This window comes from Oreochromis aureus, linkage group 3, assembly GCF_013358895.1.
Source record: "Oreochromis aureus strain Israel breed Guangdong linkage group 3, ZZ_aureus, whole genome shotgun sequence".
NCBI classification, from domain to species: domain Eukaryota; kingdom Metazoa; phylum Chordata; class Actinopteri; order Cichliformes; family Cichlidae; genus Oreochromis; species Oreochromis aureus.
In genome coordinates this window covers 2180386-2186658 of record NC_052944.1, presented here as the reverse complement: position 1 = coordinate 2186658, position 6273 = coordinate 2180386, and positions in this window count along the sequence as shown.

Sequence of the window (6273 nt, the reverse complement as noted above, 5' to 3'; positions counted from 1 at the left end):
GAGGGTTGAGGCTGTTTTTAGACCTTTGATAGTTTCAATCCAGTTCTGAAAGACAGAAATAAAAACAACATCATTAAGATCAGATCATGGAGCTGTTTTCTGCCTTGTTTCTAGCTTCACATTACAAGACTTTACTACAATAAAGATGCTAACATGTATCTGTAGGAACAACATCATTGAATCTAGAACAACTGGAGCCAAACCAGTGGCTCTGCTGGGATCACTGGTGAGCCAACACTTCCTTGTTGGATGCAGATTTCAGGGCTTCCTGTTGCTCCTCCGTTATAACTGTTCTCTCTTCTCAACACATGATGACACAAAGGAATCAGCAGTGACGAAGATGATGCTGAAGAGAAGCACACATGTCACACATATAACAGACCAGTGCAGTTACACACACCTCTGCTTGACATTAGGCCTCAAACAAAGACACAAAACACTAACTTGACTCTAAATAGAAGAAACTGGCAGCTTTTTCTGTTCTGTGCTTATTTATATTTGACACACATGCTTCTCTTTGTGCAAACACACATCGCACTATAAGGGTAATGTTTTTGGAGGAAGGAAGGCTCAGGGTTTAAGTAGTCATCATCATGGGCTCATCCGATTAAGCAGTCATCAGTCATTTGCAGGTTTTGTCCTTTTATTGGATAATGGGTAAAGGAAAGACACATGGACTGCTATCTCTAAAAAGGACATAAAGTATGATTTAAGTAACTCAAAATAATACATGAACTCAGGAGACTCAAACTCACCTCAGCTGCCGCCCCATGTGGGAGTGAAGAAAGAGGGGTAGGTAGGTGAGTGCAGTCCTTATATAACGAGTGACAGGTGAGTGCAATTAAGAGCAAGCACCACACCCAATCAAAGGTGAGGAAAAGAAACAAGGTGCATCTGGTGAAGTGAATGTGCTGAAAGGTGAGCCTTTACAACAGCCGCCCCCATATTTCTACTGAGAAATATGTTCAAAGGATTAGAGGTGCTCTTTTTCACGAAGCGGGGGCAGGAATCAGACATGCTACAGGTCTGATATAGGTTCAGGGGGGTCAACCTAGAGGTCGACAACGCAGGCCAGACAGTTCAGGGGGATGACCATGTAGCCAGCGGTGGCGGCAAAGCAGGTCCAAATGCCAACCGCGTGGGATGCAGCTGCAGGCCCAGACCTGCAGACCATCAGGCAGTTTTGCAGGTGCTGGGGGTAATTTACGGGGCTTGGGAGAGGCAGGACCAGGTGATCCAGGAGCAGGTGGCGCCCTGACCACTGGCGGAAAGTTAGCCACAGGCGGTGGAACTGGTGATAGTGGCACTGCAGGTGACGACGTAGGTACTGCTGATGGTAGAGTAGGAGGTGGCTGAATGAATTCAGAGCCATCAGCGGACACGAGGATGTGTTGGAGCGGTTCTCCTGAACTGGAAGATGTGAACAAACATTGGGCATGCGTGGAACTGCTCTGGGGTTGGAAGTCTGTGATTGGACCTTGGAGTGTCCATCCTAAGCGGGTTTTGACTGCTGCAGGAGATCCAAATGGTCCATGTCTAACTGGTGCAATAGGCGTAATAAGGTGGGTATGATCAGAGCCTATGAGCAGTAGTAGAGCTGCTTTGTTAATAAAGGTTAATGGGATACCTTGGAGATGCTTGTATCTTCGTTGGAGAGATGATACGGGGTAGGTGTGGTCTGAAAGTGCTAAGTGACTTGTAGCGAAGGCATTATTAACTGTGTAAGTTTTCTCTGGATGTGCGATGGGAGAAATCTTGAAACTCACAGAAGAACCTTGAATGGTTTCAACTTCTTGACGGACAGTTCTAAGTGATAATTTTTCAGCTTTCCCAGTTAGGTGGAGATGCTGAGCTGCTGATGTCAGAAGCATGGTACGTTGGGAGCCATCGTCAAGTATTGCATATGCTTCAAGAGTTCTTTTGCCATTTCGCAGGAGCACTTTCATAACTTTTAATAGTACACTGGGACAGTCACTAGGTTTATCAAAGTACAGTGTCCTCACTACAGGATTAACTTCAGTTCTAGGTCTCTGATTCACCTCACACAGGATCTGTAGATGTCTTCCCATGCAGGAGGCACAGTCTTTTCTCAGATCGCACTTTGCAGCCTGATGAGTCCTAGCACAACGCCAACACCGTTTGCTTCTCTTTATCCAGTGTATTTTCTCATCCTTTGTCTTGTTAATGAATTCAGGGCACTTGCTAATGTGGTGTTCAGGTGAGCAGCAATATGCACATCTTGCCTTAGTCATTATGATGGGTTGTGCTGCCTGTACAGGATCGGATGGATTTGTCCCATGTAATATTGTTGTGAGTGGAGAGGTGTACTTACGGGCAGGTCGTGGCTGGTTAAAGGATGAGACAGGACTGTCCTTTCTTGGTTGACACTTGCACTCCATTTGCAACCAGGACGAGAACAAAGGTAAGTCATACATCATATCTCCTTGTTCCCTGTAAATGTGCCGTTTGAAGCGACTGGAATGCTCTGCAGGCAACTTTTCAAGTAGGCGATCGACATGGGAGCCACAATTTAGTTCTGTCTGTCCTTGATCACCCATAGTGCTAAGCAAACCAACTAAAGCTTGCACACGAAGAGCAAAGTTATCCAGAGTCCGATCATCACCTGCTCTGATAGGAGGAAGCTCCAGTATATTCCGTAGCTCTTTCAATGCTAGCTGTCTTGGTTGCCCATAACGCTCATCAAGGGCTTTGATGGCTTGAGTGTATGGGTCAGGAGCATAGGAAAAGGAAATAGCTAACCGTTTAGCTTGGTCTACTTTCAGATGATCTAGAAGGACATGATACTTGAAGTGCTCTGTCTCATGAGGGTCAAGAAGGTTAGTAAGGGCCATTCGTAACAGCCTATACTGGATTTCATCTTCTCTGGTAAGGTCTGGGAAAGAAGGACCCTCAAGCTTATACTCATGTGTTCTAATGCTAGAGGAGTGACCCGAGCTAGCAGTAACAGGTACCAAAGGTTTCTCTTCATGTAAGCCATTGGATGTAGCTGGTTGCTGCTTTACAGGAGGGTGCTGCCTTGGTTCTGGAATGCAAATGAGAGGTTGAGCGGGGTCTTCATCTAGAGGAACAGCAGGTTGAACACAGGAAATCTGGTGCGGACCTTGCAGTGGTGTGGCCAGGAAATTAAAAGGAGTCTCATCTGGTGTAGGAAAAACTGGTCTAGGCAAACCACTTGAAGGAACTGCAGCATCTAATATTGTTGAATTAGGGAAAGGAGGGCTGGCAGCCGGAACTGCACCAGAGTGACGGCTAACCTGTGGGGGCTGAGAGGGTGATTGACATGTTGCTGGATCAATCACTGGGAACTGCTCATGTTGCGTTTGGGGAATGGCTTGTAAACCGCATACAGAGGATTTGCTTTCATCAGATGAGACAGTGTGAATTGAAGATCTGGAGGAACTGCGAGAATGAGGAGATAATTGAATCATGAGTTGCCTAATCTCCCTCATCGTCATCAGGAGTTCCCTCATCACCTCATCTTGATTGGTGGGTAAAGGAGCAGGGGATGTCTCTGGTTGGCTTTCTGACTCCCCGTCAGGATCCTGCAGCCCATGTGTGTCTGTGTCACTATGCTGGCATTCTGTTTGACTCTCTGTATCACATCTAGCACTTATACCTCCAGGGTACTGAACGTCATACTGCAGGTGGGTAGGAGGTCGCCTTTCACGACCAGAACTTCTCAAACCTTCAGTCAATGGCTGCTGTGAATCCATGACGCTAACACTACTCCGGCTCGGAGGACCATGTTTTGGAGGAAGGAAGGCTCAGGGTTTAAGTAGTCATCATCATGGGCTCATCCGATTAGAATCAGATTAAGCAGTCATCAGTCATTTGCAGGTTTTGTCCTTTTATTGGATAATGGGTAAAGGAAAGACACACATGGACTGCTATCTCTAAAAAGGACAAAGTATGATTTAAGTAACTCAAAATAATACATGAACTCAGGAGACTCAAACTCACCTCAGCTGCCGCCCCATGTGGGAGTGAAGAAAGAGGGGTAGGTGAGTGCAGTCCTTATATAACGAGTGACAGGTGAGTGCAATTAAGAGCAAGCACCACACCCAATCAAAGGTGAGGAAAAGAAACAAGGTGCATCTGGTGAAGTGAATGTGCTGAAAGGTGAGCCTTTACAACAGGTAACTGTGAGATTATCATATTATCTTATGCCATGTTATACCCCTAATTAAAGATTGTGAAATTATTATGTAGTTTTAGTTTGCATTATTCTCCTGAATTAGAAGAAGGTGATAACTATTACATTTGTTAGACTGATTTGTATTACATTAGACTGCTGATTTATTGTGAATGGATGATATTGTTTTATGATGCATTATACTGCTGAGTTAGGAAGAGAATACTGTGTGCAGAGAGTCAGGGCCTTTCTGTTCTGATAGCAGAAAAACAAGGAGCCGAGGTCATAACTTAGGCGTCGTGTGAGAGGAAGAATGTGAATGTTTAGGTTTTTATGACTAGGTGGAGGGGCTGAAGCTATAAGAATGGGAGGAATGCTCAGACACTTGGAGATCAGGTGGACACCCTCCCGCGCTCATCTCCCCTCTGGAGGGTTTATGCTCAAAGGTGTTGCATGGAATAATAAGATTTGTATGGAATAAAAGATTGTTGATTGAGCATTTATACACCGAGTATTGTCCTTCCTTCAGCCCAAAGATCGAAAGAATTGGGAGATTTTAACAACTTGGTGCCGTGACCCGGATCTTTGGCGTGCTGAGGAGGGGCAGATTTGGCCTGTGGTGAGATCGTGGGGCGAGGCGAGCAGAGGACCGGTCCAAACAAAAGGTAAGCACAGCCTGTTGTATTATAAATACCAAATGTGCATATTGGGCTTTCCAAATTAATCTGTTCGCTGAGTTACACGTATTTTCACATTAAATTTGTCGGTGTCTGGTTTTTGGCGCAAGATACTAACATCATAAGTTGAGGCTGAATTCCAGTGTCATAGGAACTGCCTCTAACAAGATACTAAAAACATTCTACGTTGAGTCTAGTTGCAGCCCACTTTACCTTCCACATTTAACTTTGTCTAAGACTGGCTTCTGTAGCAATAAGATATTAGAATCTCTTTCGTTGATGCAGCCATAAGTCCAGTACATTGAATAGAGGTTTTGAAGTTGGTTTATGGTGACGGTTGAGCCCCCGTTGATGCGGCCATAAAATTAGTATAGAATTAAGGTAAAGCAGATACTGGCTTGTGGTGCGGTTGAGCGCCAGTAACGCGTTCCGTAGGTTTTGGTTTATGATGCGGCCGTGTTCTGGTGATGCGGCCACAAGTGCAGTATGAGGGGTAGCTGGTTTCAGCACATTGAATAGAGGTTTGGCGGTGGTTTATGGTGCGGTTGTGCCTCGGGGACGTGTGCATCACTTCTGTTTTACGATGCGATTGTGCCCCGTTGATGCGGCCATAAGTGCAGTGAAAGGGTAGCTGGTTTGTGGTGCGGTTGTGCTTCGGAGTAGTTCTAAATTGAGCTCAGAGGTTTCTGTGTGTGTTTCTGCGAGTGAGACGCGCTCTCTGTGTGTGTTTCTGTGTGTGAAATATGAGCATGGTGACAGTGACGGTTAATGTGTGAATTGGAGGACACTAGAGCAAAGACACATTTTAGGATCAAAGGTTGATGCCTAGTGGACCTGTGGAAATTGATTTTGTTCAAGGTGTGGCAACCCCCCGGTCTGTGGACGCACAGGCCGGCCCAGCGGCGTCTGGTTAGCCGAGGTGGCGACTTGGGAACTGAGGACTCCCGCATAGCTACAGAATAACACTGAAACCGCTGTGTAATCACGGGTTTACATTTATTCTGGACTAGAACAAGACACATTTTGAGATCAAAGGTTGAGTCCTATATTAGTGAAAAATAAAAAAAGGGTTGAATTCCTCGTTTCAGTGGTTGAAATTGTTGTGTGCCTGTCCCCTGACGAGTGTGAAATTAAATAAAGAGGGAATTTGGAGCCACATAGAGATAGACGGGCTAAATTGGGTGTAATACTCTGTGGTGTAATAAAAAAAAAAAAGAGAGAGAGGCAGTAAGAGGCGTGTAGTGGTGTGAAATATGTTGGGTTTTAAATCTGATGTAGAGAAAGGAGAAATAAAGTGAGAGTGGAGAATTATTGAGAAGCAGAGAGAGGAATGTGTTGGGAGACTGGCGTGCAGTCTGCACTGTAAAGGTGGGCATGTTGCCTCCTTATCTATTTAACAGTGATGAAAATGATATTAAATAAATCTCTTAATGTGTTAATACA